The sequence below is a fragment of the Peromyscus californicus genome, unplaced genomic scaffold (genome assembly GCF_007827085.1).
Source record: "Peromyscus californicus insignis strain IS unplaced genomic scaffold, ASM782708v3 Scaffold_15__1_contigs__length_86483966, whole genome shotgun sequence".
Classification (NCBI taxonomy): Eukaryota; Metazoa; Chordata; class Mammalia; order Rodentia; family Cricetidae; genus Peromyscus; species Peromyscus californicus.
Window position 1 is genome coordinate 9,821,906 of NW_026294447.1, and position 14,293 is coordinate 9,836,198.

The 14,293-nt window shown below is 43.1% G+C and overlaps 1 long non-coding RNA gene across 2 annotated transcripts in view; it reads right to left on the reverse strand.

The window, feature by feature from the left end:
* LOC128110450 (uncharacterized) overlaps positions 1–13,463 on the reverse strand; it is a 97,812-nt gene extending 84,349 nt beyond the window's left edge. For both annotated transcript variants that reach the window (XR_008218205.1, XR_008218206.1), the window contains exon 1: positions 13,358–13,463. This is a non-coding gene — a long non-coding RNA (uncharacterized LOC128110450). The remainder of the gene's footprint in view (positions 1–13,357) is intronic.
* Positions 13,464–14,293: the final 830 nt, after the last annotated feature.

Consider the following 14,293-nt stretch of genomic DNA (forward strand, 5'->3'; position numbering starts at 1 on the left):
GTGCCTAAAGTCATGATGTTGGATGAGCCCAGCAAGGAAATACAGCTAGGGCAAAAGTGTCCCGAGATACAGAAGTTCGAAAAAGTAAAGCCATTAAAACCGTTCATGGATAACAAGCGAGGGAATTAACAGGAAAACAGTGAGTGTCTAGTGACTTAGAAACGAGCATTAGGTGAAAATATAACTGTCTTATTAAATAAGAAACACAGAGCCAATTGCAGAGTTAAAAGCCCAAGAGGTCAGAGAAATAGCTAAGAGCTAAAAACCCTTTCTTACCCTACTGCTGCTGCTGTCCTTCCTCTCAGCAAGAGACCTACTTCCTGTGTGTCTGTCCTTTTATTGACTTTCTGTTCTGCCTTCTCATTGGTTGCAAACCCAACCACATGACCTCCTCGTCACTGCCTGTCTATACAGACCTCCAGGTCTCTATGGTTGGTATTGAGATTAAAGGCGTGTGTCTCCATGCTGGCTGTATCCTTGAACACACAGAGATCTGCCTGTCATGTGATCGGGATTAAGGGCATGTGCTACCACTGCCAGACTTCTACTATGGCTTGCTATTAGCTCTGACCCCCAGGCAACTTTATTTATTAACATACGAATAAAATCACATTTCAGTACAAACAAAATATCACCATAATTAGATGGCTCCTCTTTGCAGATGACTCTAGCTTGTATTACATTAACAATAATAACAAAATCCAAGACAGAGTGGGTGCTGCCATCATTTTCAATATTCAGATGCCACCTGATTTAGACATAAGGAAAATCAGATTAAAAATAATACCTATCAGATCAAGGAGATGTCTCTGGTTATGAGTACCTACTGCTTTTGCAGAGGACTGGAATTCCCATGCAAAGGACTGGAATTCAGTTCCCAGCATCCATATCAGGGGATTCACAACTTCAGGGAGCCTGATGCCTTCTGGACTCCAAGTGGTGTTGTTTGTTTTTAGGTCTTTTGGGGGCCTGCCAATGAAAGGGTATATGGCACTAGTTGCTGGCGCTGGATACCGCGGCGGCCATGGTGGAACTGGTTTGGTCGGCGCTGGAAGCCGGTGGAAGAGTCACGATTGGAAGGGTCACGAGCCATGGTTACCAGAGTTAGAATGGGCTTTATTAGAGAGAAGAGGGGATAGGACAGGAGAAGCCAGGCCTGGCAGAGAGGAAACAGAAAGAGAGGGGCGCAGAGAGGCACAAAGAGAGAGAGCGTGGGGGTGCATATCTGGCTTTTTAGCTAGGATGCAGTCACCTGCTGATGACATAATAAGGCACCAGATGAGACCCCCACTGCGAATATACAGAATCCTTACAGTCAACCAGCTCCCAAATAAATCACACACAGAGACTTATTCTTAATTATAAATGCCCAGCCTTAGCTTGGCTTATTTCTTGCCAGCTTTACTTAATTTATCCGGTTTAGCTGTTGCCTTTGGGCTTTTACCTTTCTTTATTTCTATATACCTTTCATTTTTTCTTACTCCATGGCTTCTGTGTAGCTGGGTGGCTGGCCTCTGGGTTCTCCTCCTTCTCTGGCTCCTTCTTTGTTTTCTCCTCCCAGATTTCTCCCTCTATGTATTCTCTCTGCCTGCCAGCCCCACCCATCCTTTCTCCTGCCTTGCTATTGTCCACTCAGTTCTTTATTAGACCATCAGGTGTTTTAGACAGGCAAAGTAACACAGCTTCACAGAGTTAAACAAATGCAACATAAACAAAAGTAACACTTTAAAATAATATTCTACAATATCCAACGATACTATACTCATAGAACATGCACGCACACACACACACACACACACACACACACACACACACACACTTAAAAATAAGAAACTTTAAAATGTCAGTAATCCATTAACGAATAACGAATTGGAAAATATTCAAACACTATTCATGGACTCATATTTCTGTGCTAAAGACTGAACTCAGGGCCTCGTTCATATATTCTGCCACTAATCTATACTCCTTACCCATTTCCCCTTTGAAACAGAGACAATATTTAATTGATAACAAGCTGCTAATCTTTTTTTTTTCCTTTGCTGAATTGAAGGTTCTCTTTAAAAACCTGCCTTGAACTGGTAGCTGCAGTGGGCTTAGAAACACAGTTTTTACAAATCTGTATTTGTTTTAAATTGTAACCACAGCCAGTGCTTCAGAAGGTTGGACTTTAAAAGATTATTCAGACTTTAATAGCTTTCATACTTCACCGAAATTAGCATTAGAAAGGTCCCCACACAATCTTGTGGAAGCCAGAAGAGTTCAAGCAGGTTGGGTAAGTCAGATGCTAATGTAGTGGTAATTTTGAAAATTTTTACATTGCTATATTCATTTGTATGCATTTCCTAATATTTTGCTAGACCTTGCACACAAAAATATCTCTTTTCCATAAACTACACGGCTCTAACACACCAGTAATTTGCTGCCTTCCCTTGGTCCAAGAGTGAGCCTGCACTGACGGCCCTGTCAATATTTTTAAGAGGCGTCACGGGTGTGGCAGGAAAGCCTGCCAGCCTTTGATAAAAATTTTTAAAAAATATATATGTTCTAAGTGAGGGATTAAAAAAAAGCATTTCTTTTTCATTCACTACTTTATGGGTGTTTGTTTAAAAAAATATATGCGAATCCAAGTAGGATTATTTTCTTGAAATTCAAAATGGAAAGTTAGGATTGCCAATACATTTGAATTCAGAATGCAACACACGAAAGAAAAGAAATAGGGGATGAGACAAGGAGGAAAGTTTCCACGTGCTGGGATGTTGAACTGCTCACACAGTGTGCTTCCCTCAGCAACTGTCATGCAGAACACGGCCCCTTGTCTTCCTCCTAAGGGCCAGGGGCATCTTCTGTCTTTGTAAGCTCAGGGCCGGTGGGCCATATTCAGAAAAACAAAACCAAACTTTGTGTCTTTCTTGTTTTGCCTTTCCTCCTGAGTTCCTGTTCCCCTGTTTGTTTACAGAAGGCGTGGTCTGCCTTGTCCAGGGCATGCGGTGTTAGCACACCCTCCCCCTGCATGACTCACGTTCAGATGAAACTATCTAAATGGGTGTTCTTGGGTGACAGACAGGATATCCACATGGACACATGTCACCGATACAGCTCTGAGTCAGCCTGCCTAGATGTCAATCTTCCTGTGCTCTCCCCTCTGGAAGCCAACAGGCTCTGCTTTCCTCTGAGCACTAAAGTCAACAGTAACTTCAAAGAAAGAGGAAAATCAGGGTGACAGAGAGAATTAGTAGTTTCTCGAAGGGGAGAGCAAGGCATACACCATAACAGAGGGACCCTGAAAGACTGGATCCTGTTTTCCCAGCCTGATGCTAGGGCTGCCACTGTGGGGATCATGAGCCAGTCTGCTACGTTCTCCCACCTACCTGGGAGAAATATGAGCCCTTTCTTCTAGACTCTCACCTGAGAAGCCAAGGCAAAACCTAAATGCCTTCTTATTTTGTTGAATATTGACAAGTCATGATGTATATATTTATGAAATCCAAAATGAAATGTACATACTGTTAGGTTTCAAACCCAGGACAAATGGCTGAGGTGCCTATTTAACATATCAAAGCAGATCTGGCTGCCAGGTTCTCCCAGTATCTCTCAGTCCCTACCTGTTACAGGGCCACACCCCACCTTCTACCTTCAACTCTCCACCCCAGGACTGGGCTGTCCTTCCCCAGGGGCTCTTCCTTATATAATCCAGACATTTTGGTTATCTGCCCCTTTTGGACTCTGGCCTCTATACCTGGTTCCTTCTCTCTCCTCTCTCTTCTCCCTTCCCTCCCTCCCACATTGCCCAGCTCAGTTTGGTCATGTCCACTCTGGACTCTCTCAGATGTCCCTGCCTCTACCTATGCTCTCCCTTTTATCTACAACTATCTCCTCCACCATACCTAGGAGTAGTCATGTCCTTTCCTTTCATTTTTCTTTTTTTTTTTTTAATTCACATATAATCTGAAATAACTGAATGGATCTCCTCAAAAGCTCATAATTCTTTTCTTCTGTTTACCTGAAATGTTGGATGCTGTCACCAGTCACCCCAAGCACCAGTCTCTTCTTTGTGAGAAAGTAAGAACATGTGATCTAGGCTTTTCTCTGGCTGGCCTTTTCCCCTTAGCACAATGTCCTCTGGGTCCTCCTCCCATAGTATGTATGTACATATATATATAATTTATTTAATTGTCTGCTGGTGGGCACTTAGGTTCACTATGTGATTGGCTGCGTGTGCTGTCCTCTTAGGATTGTCCTATGATTGGATTGAAAATCATTACACTAACAATAGGCACTTAGAGGGAAGAAGATTGTGCTCAGAGATAGATACAGCAGGTGGGTAGACATCCTAGACCTGTCTATCAGAATCCATGCAACTTCAGACATACAAATTTATGCTGTCACAGCTTAAACTAAAAACAAAACAGACAACAAAGGTTGATGGTTGATAGGTGATGGGAATGGGTAGGTCTCATCTAAGTTTACTCTTTGGTAAGATGTAAATGGCATGTGGAGAGGGTGTCGGGGTGCTGAAGGGCTATGGTGGGGTGAGATCCTGGATATAAAGGCCCAGCAAAATGGAGAGGTGCATTTCACCGGGTGAGTGACTTCTTCCCCTTTCTCTGAAAAGTTACTTTTCTTGTTCACAGCAAATGCAATCATCATCATCCAAGGTCCCCACCTCCTCAGTCCCGATCCTCCATTAGGATTGATTGGGATAACTTGGAGGAGCAATGGAAAGACCATATGCTAAAGTACTGGGTCAAGTGAAAAACCTTTCCATGTGTTTATTGTTTTTAAATTAATTCCCCCTAAAGAGGTAAGCATCTGCATTTATCAGACTACAATCCCCTCTGTATTTGTTAATTTCTTGTAAAGAGTGAGACAAAACCTCTAAGAGACTAACAATTCTCAGCCCCAAAGCAGACTTCAATTACCTTTGTAATACAATGAATGCTAAGCCTTACATTTCCTTTTGTGACAAGATTAATTTAATCTTTACAAGCCCAAGGATACTGGAAAGTCTTTTGGAAATAAACAAGAAGAAAAAAAAAACAAAACTAAAAGAACTCTATTTTCAGCCTGTTCTGTTCTGCTGATGTATTATACCAAATTGGCCACAGTTTTATTGGAAGCATCCTAAAATGGAAAAAGGATAATAATAGCCTCATAAAATGCATTTTAAAAACACACTTGTAAATTGGATCTATTTCTAATGTGAATGTGAGGCCTTGGCGGATAGATACCCATGGCACCTACTGTCTTTGTAAAACAACCCCTCTACCAATTCCTGGCCTCCACCCGTAATGACCCAGCTCAGTCTGACACCCAAGCAGAGCCAGGTGGGCTTTCTCCGCCAGCACTCCCAGGCTGCACTGGCCAGGGCTGGGGCATTGTCCGGCTACTGGAATCTTGGAAAGATGCCAGAGCTGAGCTGCAGCCAGCCTGCATGCGGTAGGGTTTGTTTTGTTTTGTTTTTAGTGATCACACACATTTTGGTCTAAACTGAAGTGAAAATACCATGGGGGTGGGGGTGGGGTGGGGAAGAGCTTAGAGGAGACCCAGGACAGCAGCAAATGGATGAACTGACTGCAGGAGAAAAGCTTGGCAAAGGTTTTGATTTCATGTGAAATTAAAGCTCATCCAAAAATGCGTAGATGGGAAAAGCCTAAAAATTCTACCTCCCAAAGATGTGTCAGCAAACAAGTGGCCGGGTCCAGAGGTACTCAGTCTTAGTAAACAGCAAAAGGCTGCTGGCTGGCAGGAAATGAGTTTAAGCAAAGGAAACAGAGCTGTCTGGTTCAGAGAGTTTAGAACTTTTTTTTAACGAGAGGGCGCTTTTGTTTTGCTTTTGATGCTAAGGATGTATGCCTTGTCTTTCACGAGTACAAAAGAGAAAAAGCAGTGTAAAAAGATAACATCTGAGTGGCCCCGGGCCTGTTGCTTTCTTACAGAAAGCTGTCCGCTTGCAGTCCTGTGAGGAGGGAGGGCTGGAGCCTGGCTGAACTATTGTGCTGGAAACGGTGGTTTGATTAACAAGTTGAGCACTGAGGCTCTTCCTCTGGCTGGCAAGTTGGCACTGAAATGTTGAAAGGCCACGTTAAGTCATCCGCCAGAATTCACACAAACCAAGCCAAAAGCATAGACATGTGACTGTGTGGCAGTGGTGAGCTGAGCCCATTATCATCCTACAATAATTAATACACAGTCTAATGGAACAGTTGGCTTGCAGTGTCTGTATAGGTCTCACAACACTCTAATAACAGCCACACAGATTGTTGTCCCTAAGTCCTTACTCTGCAGAAAGTCTAAAAGGCTTTTACGAAGTATGTCTTCAGAGATCAGAGAGAATGCCAGACTCCTGTAAAGAAGCTCAGACCAGAGATGTTCTGACGTATGCTCAGTTTGCACACCAGCTCTTTGGCCAGGACTTTTTTTTGGGGGGGTGGGGGTGGGGGGGGGGGGACAAAAGCCTGTGAAAAGCACCTTCACTAAAGTTGCTTCTGAGAAAAATTCCTAAACTCTGTGGGCTCCTGTAGTAGCCAAGCTGGGCTGGAGGAGTCAAGGACAGACCCTGGGCCTGATCTGGCGAGCTCGGAGTTCTAGCGCCAGCTCTGCAAAGGAAAGTAAGAGCAATAAATCAGACACAGGCAAAGCTAATCCCACAGACTCGAGGAGAAAGACCACCGACTCAAATCATCATGGCCCAATTCATTAAAGCAAGGTTTTTCACTCCTGTGCACAGGCTGCCCCCACCCCCACCCCAAGGCAGGGTTCCAGAGGTCAGCATTGGATTCGAGGAAGGCAAGGTTTTTATAGTTCAGGGGTAGAGGGTTTCCAGAGGGAGAAATTTGACGGCCAAACTAGATGGGATTACAGGAGCAGAACATAAGAAGGTGATCATAACAAGGTAGTCATGACCTTTTGAAACCAAGAAAGGGTTGTGAGATGGTTATAGCTTTTGAAACAAAAACATGGTTGCCATTTCCTGGAACAGACAGTACAGAATCATCTGTAGTTAAGGTTACAGGTGGGGCACAGCCCGATCCTTGAGAAACAGATTTAATCATAAACAGGAATGAACCTAGTTTGTCTTTACTATAAGATGGCTTTTAAGCCTAAGATGGAGGCAGGCTGGTTCTTTAGTAAGACTTAGAATGATGTGAACTGTGCTCAGCGGGAACAGTTCCTGCCACAGGAAAACTAGTGCACAGAGCTTAAGATGTGATATCTCTTTCCAACATTCAGTGCCAAGACAAAGCTTGTCTCCAAGCCCCAGGCTCAGCCCTGTACCTGGTGTTTCATGTTCCCTGCTCTCCAGGGGCACAGAGGCTGCCATTCCCAGGCAATCCCAGTTCTCACAAAAGAAGAGCATTGGTTCTGGAGTTCCTCTCCCTGGGGTCTCGAAACCAAAACAGACTCTCATTAACGCCTTAATACCCACCTCAGGCATCCTTCCTTTTCCCTTTCATTCTTTTCTACCCCAGCACACATTAAAAAATATATTCATTCATAGCCGGGTAGTAATGGTCCATGCCTTTAGTCCCAGCATTCAGGAGGCAGAGGATCTCTTGAGGCCAGCCTGGTCTACAGAGCAAGTTCCAGGACAGCCAGGGCTACACAGAGAGGCCCTGCTCTTTTGTTTGTTTGTTGTTCCAGGGAGGTTTGTTTGGTTTGGTTTTTATTACATTCATTCAGGAAAACTAGTCTCAGCTTATTGGTACAAGGAAAGCCATTGACTAAAATGTTCGCTGTAAGCTAACGGTGGCCAGAAGTATTAATTCTTCCAAGCAAGTTAAAGTTAAATGGCATAACCTGTCTTGAAAAATCGAAGGAACACATTTTTATTCGTGGGATTTCTGAGTAGAATTTTTAAATGCTAAGGCTTTCCCTTGGTGTATATCATATTCAACACTTTTGTTCTCTCTCTCTCTCTCTCTCTCTCTCTCTCTCTCTCTCTCTCTCTCTCTCTCTTTTCCTTATTTTGAGACAGGGTTTCACTGTGTAACCTGGCTGGCATGGAACTTGCTATATAAACCAGGTTGCTATCAAACTCACAGAGATTTGCCTGCCTCTGTTCCCTAAGAGCTAGGATTAAAGGCATATAGAACCACCATACCATATCATACCACCACACCCTGCAAAACTTTTTAAAAATTCATTTTTTAAAAAATGTTTTAAGATTTTTATTTTTAAACTTGTGTGTATATGGGTGGGTGGGTGTGTATGAGAGAAGTTCCTGTAGAGGACAGAAGAGGATATTGGGTCCCCTAGAGCTAGAGTTACAAGCACTTGTAAGCAGCCCAGAGAGGGTTCTGGGCATCCAGGAGGGTTGGAGGGGAACAGAGAAAGGAGAAGAGGAGGAAGATGGATGCAACTAGATATGATTATAAAAGCAAATTAGTCTGTTTTTAGAAAAAGCTGTTTGTTACCCTGGGCAAATTATTTCCTAGTGGAAACACTACTTATTTAATAGATACAGTATCTTCAAGGAAAGCCATGTCCCTCAAAGGAAAAAGGAGAAAGTTGACTAAAGAGTATGTTGAGGCTACCTCCAGAGTGTGGAGTACCATAACAGGTATGAAAAATGATGAAAAGTCATTTCTGAAATCAGCCACTTTGGTACAGAACTGTATTGCTCCAGACATTTAAGCTAAGTAGTGGGGGTAAGACAGAGTTAATAGCCCCAACAATCACAAAGGGCTGTGCTGGACACCAGACCCCACAATTTACTATTCTGGGGAATCCATGCACATTATTTAACCACTCTCAGACACAGTTTCTTCATTTAAAGACTGCATAATTAGTAGGTTTGGGACAGCTCATAGTATACATTAGACTCTCAAGAAAGAGCAGTAGGTAAAACCACTGCTTCACAGTTACATCCCATGAGAAGAGCTGCTAGAGGAACTCACAGAGGGTGTGTGAACTGAGTTATTATAGGGCTACAGGTGTTACAGCATATGACACTGGGGAGTGACTGAACCTATGACCCTCAAGTTTTCTACTCCCTAGCAGCTTAGCAGTTCTGTTGGAACTCTGCTCCGAACCCAACCATACTTCTGATCTTATCTACACAACACCCTCTTTTGGGCAGTGTAGACAGAAGTGGTCTATTTATAACCACTAGCCTGGACCATAAGTCTTGCGTGCTGTCCCGGGCATCCAGGAGCCAAGCTACTGTAAAAGGCATAACTAATTAAGAGGAGGCTATGTGAGTTTGTGTTCCAGCAGAGTGTGGTGTGTGTGTGTGTGTGTGTGTGTGTGTGTGTGTGTGTGTGTGTGTGTGTGGTGTGTGTGTGTGTGTGTGTGTGTGTGTGTGTGTGTGTGTGTGTGGTGTGTGTGTGTGTGTGTGTGTGTGTGTGTGTGTGTGTGTGTGTGTGTGTTGAGGGGGGGAGTTGAAGAGAAAAAGTGTGACTGAAGCAATGCCAATGGTGAAGGTATACCTACAGACAACCTGTGACCTGCTGCAAGTCAGGAGGAAAACGCTGAAGATTGTCTTCACAAGTGAAAACAACTAAAAGTTTTAAAAGCCTTCAAATGCATGATCTCTGGAAACTTTTAAAGGAAATTTTTACAGATGTAGACCTTTTTTGAAAGAAATCTTAAGATTTTTAAAATAATGTTCGGTTATTTTTACCTAACACTAATGCACATCTAATAGCCACAATGAAATTCTAGATAAAATACAATTTTGGTTAAAGATCCAAGAGAGAAGAAATATACAAAAGAGAAGTGAAGAATGGCCTTTTGATTATCATATTCATTGTCTCAACAACTATCGGGCATCTTCTGTGTGCCAGGTAGCAGGAGAATGTAGCTTAAAGACCTATATTCCCAGGATAGTGAGTTCTAAGCCAGCAGTGTGAGACCCTGTCTCAAAAAACAAAAACAAGCAAAAAGAAGAAAGGTAAAATAAAAATAATAACCAAAAGATGAAATTATACTGTGATAAACAGTATAAAAAGAAAAACAAGTCTATAAAGGCAGAACCCACTGCTATTTATTTGTGGCACTGTTTACCTGGCAAGAGAGAACACAAGGTACAACAGAACCCACTATAAGAGTTTTATTAGGGATGGAAAAGTATAAGAACATGAATAGGCCTACCGGAAATGTATAGTGTGGGAGAGAGAGTGGGAAATGGGTGGAATCTGCTTTTATAGGTCACCCCATGCATATGGTTTTATCATATATTAGAGAAGAAATCAATTTTGCTTAGTTACTTTTACATAGTGAGTTAAATATTGGCTGAATATATGAAACCACAAGATATAGAATGAGCATCTTCAGTGTTTTTCAAAGTTGATTGATATCTTGATATCATTATTGCTGAGAATTTGAGGCATCCCAGGTAGTTGCCACATATCACTGGGAAATCGAGTCCCTTTTTGGAGTTCTTAGTCTCATTGATAAAAGAATTTGTGAATGGACTCAACAGGAAGCTAGAGAATAATTTTATTAAAGTTTATAAGAAAAAATTCCAGAGAAGACAAGCTATAGCTTCTGCAATTGCCCAGAGGAGGAGAAAGATAGAGAAGAGAAAGAGTGAAGTCCAAAGTCTACATCTGAAGTCACCTGCAGTGGAAGTCAGCCTGAGGGCAGGCAGCCAGCCGAGTGGGGAGGTGGGGAGCTTCAGCAAAAGACAAAGACCAAAAGTTTTAGGGGAAACATTCTTAGAAAAGAGATGTAAGAAAAGTAAAAGTTATGCTTTTCTGAGTAATTCAGAAAGGCCACCAACAGGTAGACCAAAGCTCCATGGGTTCAGCTCTGTAAACAACCACATAAAGAGTCGGGCTCTGGGAAGAGAAAGTACATCATTTCAACAGAAGGATAATTATTCCTCCCAGCTCATTAGCATGGTTTTAGGTGAATCTGCATTCCTGAGGGTGGTTCCTTAGCCAGGCAATTGACTAGCACAACTAGATTCCCTCAAGGGAAGAGACAATGGCTTATCTCCACCCAGGTGGATTCCATTCTTTTAACTGGAAGGAAATAGCTTTTCCTTGATGCCTTACAGTACTTCTGTATTATAATCATCAATGCTGACACCACCACTTTACAGAAACTCATAATAAAAAAAATGGCAGAAATGCTTAGGGCCCTTATAGAAATCGCTGCAAATTCTATTCCAAGCCAAGCCAAAATCTGATGGCTTTCATGAACCAAGCCAGCAACTCAAACAGCAATTTTTAAAATCCAACCTTTGAACACAACAGAATCTACAGGTATACTAGTTTGATATTTACATGGTAAGGAATGACAGAGAGAAAAATAATAAAGATTTTGCTTTCTGTAATTAATTCCTATGTTTTTATAAGAAAAAACACTTTAAAAATAATTATGGGGGAGGGGTGGGGGGAGCACTGCAATTTATAGCCTACGATTGTCTTGAATTTGTGTTGTATTTCAGGCAACATTAGTTTGACAACTGTGCAGTGCTGCAGTTTCACAGTGTTAAGCACACATGCTGTGTGTCCAGACCCGAGGCTGCAGTGTAGTCCATGGTGAGTGAGCTTCCAGAAACACCTTAGATTTTGAATGAGTTTTGCTCATCTGTTGCCAGACTCACAACCGCCATTCAGTTTCACAGCCCTGTGTGGGGTTGTGACCGCTGATTTCAAAAACTAAACTCTAGAGAACCCTGACTAATCTAGTAAGGCAGATGCCTGGTCAGGAAGTCGGAAGACAGATACTCACACTGGAAGAGAAGTGGGACATCGCGTTCCTGAGAAGCAGAAGCAGGCAGGGGCAGGTGGATGGTTCTCGTGTGGAGTAGAGGAAGTGAAGGGAGAAGTCTGACTCTGGGTTTCAGCATTTGAATAAGATGTGGCTTCCTTCGTGACAAGAAATACTTGGCAGGGAAACTTAAAGGTTCACTTTTGGACATGTTGCCTGAGTAGCTTCTAAAGGGAAAATGCTTAAGAAAAAAAAAAAAAAAAAGGCAGCAGCAGCAGAAGAGGAGGCTCTGGCTGCGTGAAGGACAGTCCAATGCTGAGGTCTGGAAGGAAGGTACAAACTGGGAAATATTCAGCAGTGGGAACTACCTGAGGGACAGACAGGGCAAACTTTCTACAGTCACAAGTTTCAAGTGTGGTGTTTCCAAGACTTAAATGAAGAAATTCACTAAGCACAGGCCTGTGACCCCGTGTCCCCAACAATAACTAGTCTTGCTGTGTATGCCTCTGGGAAAGTAAAAGTGACTCTTTACAGTTGGTCCATTGGAGACAGAGGTTGGGGATAAAGCTGAGTGGGAGCATTCAAGCACACGAGGCCCTCGGTTGATCCCCAATGGTAGGAAGATACACCAAGAAGAGGCCCTCAGACAGGCACGGCGGCTCTTTGAGGTACAGTAATATATGGAGAACACAGGCACAAGGTACTGAAAATGAGAGCCAGGATGATAGGAAGAACTGACGTGGATTGTGACTGTAAGATCAAGAGAGAAGAATGTTTTAAAAAGAAGAAAGAATAGCCAGGCAGTGGTGGCACACACCTTTAATCCCAGCACTCGGAGACAGAGGAAGGTGGATCTCTGTGAGTTCAGTCTATTAGAGTCAGTTCCAGGACCGCCAGGGCTACACAGAGAAATCTTGTCTTGAAAAACCAAAACCAAAAAGGAAGCAGGAGAAAGAGGAGGAAAAGGAGGAGGGGGGGAGGGAGAAGAGGAAGAGAGGGGGAGGGGGAGGAGGAGGAGAAGGAGAATGTAGCATGAATCTTAGAGAGTCTTACTAATAAAATCAAACCCGAGGCCAGTTATTGGGGTCAATGCTGGTAGATCAGAGAGACAGAACAAGCCACAGCTATCTCACCTTGCCGGATCCTCAGCTGGTCTTGTCTCCTCAGACTGGAGGCTTCTGTGTCCTCATCCCAATGACTCTCAGCTGAACTGCTGCTCGAAAGCCTGAAGCTTAACCAGCTAAAAGCTTAACCAGCCTAAATGCTTCTAGTTTCTGGTCTCCACGCCTTATATACCTTTCTGGTTTTGCCATCACTCCCTGGGATTAAAGGCTCGCTTTCTGGGATTAAAGGCGTGAGTCACCATGCTTGGCTGTATCCTTGAACACATGGATTTCTGCCTCTGGAATGCTAGGATTAAAGGCGTGTGCTACCACTGCCTAACTTCTATGTTTAATATTGTGGTTGTTCTGTCTCTGACCCCAGATAAATTTATTAGGGTACACAATATTTTGGGGAACACAATACCACCACAGGAGAAGGAGAAGGAGCAGAAGAAGAAGAAGAAGAAGAAGAAGAAGAAGAAGAAGAAGAAGAAGAAGAAGAAGAAGAAGAAGAAGAAGAAGAAGAAGAAGAAATCACATGCTGACACTTATTTTGCTCTGATTAAAATTTTTATAGACTCATGTTTACTTACGTAGAATGAGGGAGGTTTTGTGGAGCAAACTGTAATCTCAGCATGCTGAAAACCCACACAGGAAGATCCAAAGTCCAAGGCCAGCAGGGTTATACAGTGAGGTCCTGTCTCAAAAAGACAAACAGCAATTAGAAAAAAAATGTAAAGTGATAAACACTATCTCTAGTATAGATTTTTTTTAAATAGAGGCTTATTGAGATTAGTATTTCTGAACATAGGATGAATATAAATTCAGTAAATGATTAAGACATAATTCAAACCAAGTCTATGATTCCAGTGAGTCAGCTATAGAGGCCACACTCTCCTTTGCATGAAAGCCATGTATTAGACACTTCGGAAACAAAGGACGGGTGCATGCCTCAGAAAGGAGGAGGAGGCAGAAGTATTGGGAAAGGCCATATACTAGCTAAACCTTAAAGGAGACGTGCTTGATTCACGCTGCATGAAGAGGGTATTTCCAGCCAAATAGACTATGTGGGTAGTGGCAGGAAGAAGGGAGGGGAGGGGAGGGAGGGAGGGAGGGAATAGCAGGGAACTTCTGAAGCTCTGGGTTCCTGTGTGGGAGACAGGAGTCTTGGGGAGGAAGACAGGAGGTAGGACTTCATCCCAAAGGATTCAGCTATTTTAAAGGCAGCATCACCAGGGCAACTTTGGGTAGGAAAGAAATCTAGCAGCACTGTTAAAGAAGACATAGCACAAGGGGAAGAGAATGCGCTCAGGCAGGTCAAGTAAGAACATAGTCAACGCCAGGTCAGAGAGATCCGGAAGCCATAAAGTAGTAAGAGCTGGCTGGCTTGCATCAGGCTTGGGAAGGAGGCAGCAGGGACTGCTTACTGCATTGGGCAATAGAACAGCAGGGGGAAGCAGTCAGAGGAAAGTGGACAGAACTGAGCAGGAAGTCTCAGTCTTGGAGTTTGATTGCCTGTGGACCATCCA